The following is an 8,082-nucleotide window of genomic DNA, read 5'->3' as shown; positions in this document are numbered from 1 at the left end:
ATCCTCTACTCCTGCTCCAAAACACACTGTTTGTGCTTGATTTATTTGAACGATACTGGATTAGGATGACTGTGTGTAGGGCAATCACGAAAGCCCTTTGATTACCAAACTGAAAGTATACAAAGTGGCAAGGTTCGTTTCACGGCAATACAGTGAGGGCAGAACTGCTCTAGAATAAGACCTGATTTGGATATGCGAAGGGTTCTCCCCAATCTGAAGAGAACTGCGCTTAAAATTCTTATTTGAGATATATAACGACAAGCCCGTAATTAACAAAGATACATATTTTAAACAACCTCACTGTATAGCTAAATGTACTGATCATGTAATACAAGAATATCGGACGGGAACAAGTCATTATGCCATTTGGCTCCTTGCAAGAGATTTAACAGAGTGGAATGTTCTGTCTTTCAACCAAGTGGGCTCAAATGAATGAATGAATGAATGAATGAATGAATGAATGAATGAATGAATGAATGAATGAATGAATGAATGAATGAAGGGATGGCTCTCGGCTGCTGTTTGGATAATTATGGAGTTAGGAGGGATGGGAGGGCATTTCTTTTCATTGTTCTTAAAGATGTTGTTCGTTGCTTGCCATATAAACGACCTTATTATAGTTGTAACTGCCCCCCAAGAAGGGCGCTTAGGAAAATCGAGGAATATTTAAAGAAAGAATATAGCTTCATTACAGTTGTAAGATGAGGGTAACACATACTTAATGCTACAGTGATTTTCATGCAAACACCTTACGAGTTATTTCAGAATATACATATTTCCATCAATTTCTTTGAACGCTTTGTCACGAAAGAAGGCGCTGAGCTTGCAAGCATGCGTTGACATTTTTTCGATCAGTATGCATTAGTACAACTTGAAGAACAATGAGCGTGCCAGCCGCGATGACGAGGCTTCGAAAAATATATATTTCACTTACATGCCCAAATATACCACCACCGAGAGCACTCTCACGTCCAGTGAATTGTGTACCTGTCCTCTGCCCGCGAAACATCCAATTATTTCACAGCCGTTGTTTCATGTACAATGTCGTCGACTCTTCAATGCGTCATTGCGCCTGAATCGGCTATGCGTTTTAGCAAAGTGGCAATCTACTGCGAGGCATCACCTCCAGGGCCATCTGTGCTTTCTCTTATTCGCTTCCATATGCGGAACAATTACAAAACATGGCGCTTCACAAATTGCTAGCGTGTTTACACTGAGTGAATGACGCTCTACATGCATTTTGAGGCTCGTTTGCGTTAGTACCTGAACCGAAGCGCGTCAAGGTCTCAGTGATACAGGGCTTGTCTAGCTGTAGTGGGCTAGGAACTTTATCGCTTAATGGGAGGGCGCGGCCGCTGCGACTGCAGCCCACAGGACTGTCATGCTTGTTCGACAAATTTGTCAATACCCACTTTGTCCGAGAAACGCCTTATTTTCCATATTTCAATTAGGACGGCAAATTGCGTTGGTTGGTTGATTCACAGGGAAGGCGCAGTGTCTATCACTCTTCTCAGTTTACACCTGAACCGCGCCATAAGGTAAGGAGGAAAGTGGCAGTGCTGTTCCTGGCCCTACGGGGCTAAGACGGTAGATCAACGCCGCTTGCGGCGGGGGATAATCATGCCACCAAATTTTAATCTGTCCACCGCTTAGGTAGTGGACGACGGCTGTTGCGGCGCGCGTCTTTTATCTCCCTCTTCTTTTTCTTTTTTCACTACTTTCTCTCTTCTGTCCGCACGAGGCAGTGGAGGTGACCCAGCTACCGAGCCAGTAGCAGGCCCGTGCATTTTCTTTTCCCTTTTTCTACAGCCACAACAGCAACAACAAAGCGGAGCGAGAAAGAGATCTATAGTGGAGGGCTATGGAATAATTTCGACCACCTGGGGATCTTTAACACGCAATCACATCGCACAGCGCACGGACGCCTCTTTGTTTCGCCTCCACCGAAACGCAGTCTATGGCGTTCGGGATCGAACCCGGTAACTCCGACAGAGTAGTCGGGCTTCTGGGGTGGCACAGTGGTTACGGCGCTCGACTACTGTTCCAAGGAAGCGGGATCGAATCCCGGCCTCGGCGGCTGCGTTTTGGTGGGGGTGAAACGGAGTGGCGTCCGTTTGCTGTGCGATGTCAGTGCACGTTAAAGAACCCCAGGTTGTTGAAATTTTTAGGAGGACTTCTCCACTACGGCGTCTCTCATAGCCTGAGTCGCTTTGTGACGTTAAACCCCACAAACCAACCAACCAATTTACAACTGTACCACTGCGTCGCGGCCAAATTTAGTTGGCAAGCATTCTTAGTGACTAAATAAAAGCGTAAAAAAGTCCTGACCTCGAGAACACCGCACTGTGTTTCAAGCTGAAAAGCTTATTATGCGACAGTGGTGGTATAAAATTTCTTGGGGAAACCTGGGTACATTAAAAAGATTCTGGTGGCTCTGATCCCGGCTGGTGTCTGCCAGGCCGTAAACGGACCTTTTAACGTCGAGATCTCTCTTTAAAATATATGTGTGTTGTCTAATGTAACTGGAACCGGAAGTCATTCGGTTTATTAAGGCAGGGTTCCCAGACATCGTGAGATCGCGTTGAACTTTTCGGTATCAACTGTATCGCAGCCGAAATGCAATTCGGAATGAACTTGAAGAGGGCTGCACTTCTTGAACTTCATACGCCCAACAACTGAGTTTCCAGAAGATGTTTGTAAAGTTGCTTTTCTCGTCAAGATATTGATGCGAATACATGCTGAGGGGAGTAATTTAGGTTTCTAAGATTCAAGAGTCATCATCTTCAGTTTGACTATACACTCTGCAGGGCAAAGGCATCACCCATATTACTCCGATTAACCCGGTCCTGTGCTAGATCCATTCGCTTAACCGCTGCTAACTTCTTAACAAAATCCGCCCACCTACCTTTCTGCCACACTGCTACACCTTCCTTCCTTTGTGATCAAGTTTGTTACCCTAAGCGACCATCGGTTATCCTCTCTTCGCACTACATGTCTTGCCCATGCCCATGTCTTCTTCATTTCCACAATAATGTCAGTAACTTGAGTTATTTTTCTGACCCACTCTGCATGTTTTCTATAATTTTATGTTACCCCTACCAATTTTCGTTCCATAGCCCTCTTCGTTGTCCTCAACTTAGGTAGGACCCTTTTTGTTACCCTCCACGTTTCAGCCTCATGGGTGAGTTCAGGTAAAATGCTGATGTTCTATACTTTCCTCTTGAGCGATACCAGTAAGCAGATAGTTATAATCTGCGAGTGCTTGCCAAATATGCTACAACGCAAATTTTCTCCTTGTTATTTCCTTTTCATGGTCCGGATCTGCGGTTACTACCTGTCCTAAGTAGACATATTCGCCTACTACTTCCAGTATTTCGCTACCTATTGTAAACTGCTGTTCCTTCCCAAGGCTGTTGAACATTACCTTAGTCTTCTGCATATTGATTTTCAAGCCTACCTTTCTACTTTTCCTGTCTAGGTCATCGATCATTATTTGGAGTTCATCCCCCGAGTTGCTTAGCAAGGCAATGTCATCAGCAAATCGCAAATTACTGGGGTATTCTTCATCTATTCTTATCCCTAACTCCTCCCATTCCAAGCATCTGAATCCTTCTTCCAAGCAAGCTGTGAATAGTACTGGGAAGATTGTGTCTCCTTTTCTAACACCTTTCTTTATAGGAATTTTGTAACTTTCTTTATGCACAACTATGATTGCTGTGCAGCCACTATATACATCTTCCAGTACTTTCACTTGCGGCTTGTCTATACGCCGATTTCACCACGCCTGCATGGCCGCCGAGGTATCTACTAATTTTTCGTAGTGAATGAATGATATGTATAAGGGCTTGTTATATTCCAAGCATTTTTTCTATCACCTGGTTGATGGTATAGATATGATCGATATTAGAGTACCCTTTTCAAAAACCTGCTTGATCTCTTGCTTGCTTGCAGTCCAAGTTTGTCCTGATTCTATTATCAATTACCTTTGTAAATATCTTATACATAACACACAGTAAGCTAATCGGTTTGCAATTTTGTAGGTCCTTAGCGTCCCCTTTCTTATGAATTAAGATAATGTTTGCATTCTTCTATAATTCCGGAATCGTCTATGACACAGGCATTGCATATACACCGTGACCACTTTCTCCAGCACGATATCCCCACCTCCTTACTTCAACAAATCTATAGTTATCTGACCATGTGTAGCTCCTTCCCCCTTTTGTAGCTTCTAATGCTTTCTTAACTTCGTCCTTTGTCAATGGCGGAACGTCTGACTGCTTTTACCTACCGTCAATCTAATTATTGTTCTGACTTTTTCGGCTACTGTAGAGATAAGTATACAACTTGTCGGCTACATTGACTACCTTGTTCAAATTCGTTATCAGATTGGCCGCCGTGTTCTTTAGCGCATACATCTGATTTTTGCCTATGCCGACTTTCTTGTTCATCATTTTAAGGCTTCCCGAGTTCGTACAGCATGGTCATTTTGCTCCATCTTATACTTCCTTATATCGGTCACTTTGCGCTTATTGATTAGCTTTGGTATATCTGCCAATTCTTTATCGTCTGTTGGATTGATGGCTTTCATACTTTGGCATTAAAGGAAATCTTTTGTCTCCTAGGACATCTTACCGGTATCCTGTCTAACCATCCTTCCGCCTACTTCTATAGCGCACTCAGTAATGATATCTCTGAAATTAGTGTTCATTGCTTCTAGGCTCGTGTCATCTTCGATTAGATATGAATATCTATTCTGTAGTAAGGTCCTGAATTCTGCCCTCCCCCTAACCGCTAATTTGTTGAAGGATTTATTCTCGTGCTATTAAGTCTGTTGCGTTCCCTCTTCAGATTTAGACTAATTCGAGACCTTACGGTCCTGTCACCACTGCATCGCACTTTCCAGATTTCCTACATCCTGAATAATGACAGGGTAAGAACACATTATTAAGGCATCTCAATATAACAGCTTGAGGGGCTAGTTGGTGCTGCATCGTATTCAGAAATGTGGCGCAACAAACACAAACACAAGAGAAGATACACAACACAGGCACACACTACCAACTGTAATAAGAATCTGAAAACACTTCCTATTCACCACTCCTCCTCCTCTACACTCAGGTACATCTCATCTTCCTCTTCTTCTGATCTTCCTCTTCTTTGCCAAGGGGATAGTGGCACTTTCTTCCTCGCAGACCATAAACATCGTCCAAACATGGCAGTGACCAATCTCATCTTCCTCTTCTTCTCTTCTTCCCCTTCTTTACCAAGGGGATAGTGGCACTTTCTTCCTCGCAGACCATATACATCGTCCAAACATGACAGTCACAAATTCTACACCTCTGTTTTGCCCAGTAACTCATACCACGCTGGACAAGCACGATCACCACATAGTCACATAGTCAACCTACCAACGTCTACGAAGCCACGAAGCCCATGTACTTGCGGTAAAAAGATTCTTTAAACTACCATGGCCCCAAACCGTAAGAAGAATCCAAGAATAACAGCTTGAGGCCATAATAATCTCGTTCTTTGCATTACTCAGGAGGATTGCTCAATAAAAGTCAACTCTTTTCTACGTAAACTCAACGAAGCTTCACTAATACATCTCTCTTCTTTCTTCTGTATCCAGTACGCCTCTAAAATTTCGCGCGCCATCTTATCCCGACTCTTTCCTAAAATGTTAAGCCTGCTAAACAACGGCTCACACTTGCACTTCTGACAGTGCAGGGGTAAGTTTGACTCCTTGCCATTTGTTATGGACTTCTCGTGTTCCCTCATTCTATCATTGATACATCTTCCAGTTTGGCCTATATATACTTTACCGCAAGTCAGAGGAACCTCATAAATCACTCCCACCCGACATCCAATAAACCTCTTCACATGCTTCTTATTGCATTGACCTATCTTTTTCCTCCCTATTAATGCACATAACCCACCTAGTTTTTTGGGGGCAGAAAACACAACTGGCACCTCAAACCTACCTGCCACCTTTTTCAGGCAGTGTGCAACTCTATGTATATAGGGGATCACTTGTGGCCGTTTATTTCTCAACATATCTGGCGTTCTTTTTTTTTTCCTTTCATTTTCTGAAGCAGAGACTCTGCCACCCCACATATAATCATAACCTGGTTTCCCGGTTATGGTTACTAATGAGAATCACTCACAAAAAGAGTCTTACCTTTCGATTATTGTATTAATGCCATGACACTACCTGAAGCAGCAGAATATAAATATCAAGGGCTCTGGGTAAGCAACAATCTTATTTGGAATAAACATGGTGATCTCATAACATGTAATGCTTTCCATAAACTCTTTTTCTTGAGACGGGCATTGCGGTTGTCTACCCCATCTGTACGCCTGTTTGTTTACAAATCTATTGTTCTGCCTACCTTAGATTAAGCTGAAATCATTTGGTTCTCGTTCACAAAAACTAACATGAATAAATTAGAGAAAGTTCAAAAGAGGGCGGCCCGATACATATGTAATAATTACCGGCGTGCATCAATAACACACCTTATAATTCAAGCTGGCCATCCGACAATAACTGAGCGCAATCGTAGTGCACGACTTAAATTTCTGTACCAAAAAATAAAAAGACACTACAGATCAGAACTCACCGATTTCCTTGTTTTTTTGTCCGGATACGCACCCCGACAACGACACCAACTAACTTTATCTAATTTTCGCATTCGAAATACTCATTCCTTCCACGAACTATTTCCGATTGGAATAACCTCACTAACAATGAAGTGCTGCAGCCATCACTGACGTTGTTCTCACATATCATCTAGTTTCTTTTTATTGCATTTGTTATTTCACTAATGTGTTGTATATGTTTGGTTCTATCCTGAATGTGCAGAAGAGATTCAACTTGCACTGTAATTATTGTTTATTTTTGCCTGTTGTGTTAAACTGCTTAGTTTGTATTCCCACCCTGCTAACATCCCAACACTGGGATTGCTGTATCAATAAATAAATAAATAAAATAAATATTAGAGCATTCCTAGTGCGGCATATTAGTAAGTTTTAATTAGTCGAACTCGAGGAAATGCATTCAATGAATGCCTAATTTAGTAGAGTAGCACAAAGGGCATTCGGTGTAAGGTTACCGGAGGTATCTTGTAACGTAACTGAAGAGTCATGTGCAATGTGTAAACGCGTCAGAAAGGTTTAGCATTTTTTTTTTTTGCGAAAAATGGCAACGTGGAAGACAAAAAGGTATTCTTTGCAAGTTCAATCGCCTTTACATATTCATGAGGAGCAGATTTGTACGCAGCCCATCGCTCATTAGAAGGCGAAAGTTTAGCAAGACAGTACAAACGTTTCTTTTCATTAGATAATCGCCGGATGGGTGAATTATACCAAGGCGCTTAAAAATTAGAAGAGACGATGCGCTTAGGGATGTACTTATGGGATAGTTGGTATACCTTCATTTTAAATAATACCCAGTTCTCTTCCACAGAGCGAGTATTGAAATCTTCAAAGAAGTGATCATGTACCAACTAACCCAGATTTCAACCCTCCTTCAATAAATGAACACAGTTCATTATTGATACGGCCAAGTTAGCACGCTTGTCATCTGGAATCATCTGAAATTTTATTCAATTTCAAGCACGATATGTTAAAAAAATATGCAGAGGATGATCGCTGATACCTGACAGATATGATAGGTTTGTAACTAACTCCGGGTTAGTTGATAGAAATAAATCAAGGGTGCTCGCAGTATTTGTTGCACTCTTAGTGGCTTTCGTTAGTAACTGAGTTAGTAAAAGCAATGTACAGATGCCTATGAATTCTTTAGCTTTTCACGAATGCAATGATAAACAAGGCGGCTGAGCAGTGCACACAATATTAGGGAAGTTAGTCTCCGAAAAGTAAAAGCGGAGATAAGGGGAATCGTGTTTGAACAAGGCTGATGACACCTTGAAACTTGTTAGTAAATGTGGAAGGATAGGAAGGAGAACACTAGCAAACACCAATATTTATTTTGAGGTATCTATTACTACTGACACAAATATTTGTTCTAACTCGCTAGAGATCTGAATGCATGAAGATGGAACGTCTTTTGAAGTGGCAAGTAAA

Source organism: Amblyomma maculatum, chromosome 3, assembly GCF_055883805.1.
Source record: "Amblyomma maculatum isolate TAMU_Amacu chromosome 3, ASM5588380v1, whole genome shotgun sequence".
NCBI classification, from domain to species: Eukaryota; Metazoa; Arthropoda; class Arachnida; order Ixodida; family Ixodidae; genus Amblyomma; species Amblyomma maculatum.
The sequence above is the reverse complement of the archived record's forward strand: the minus strand, read 5'-3'. Positions refer to the sequence as shown.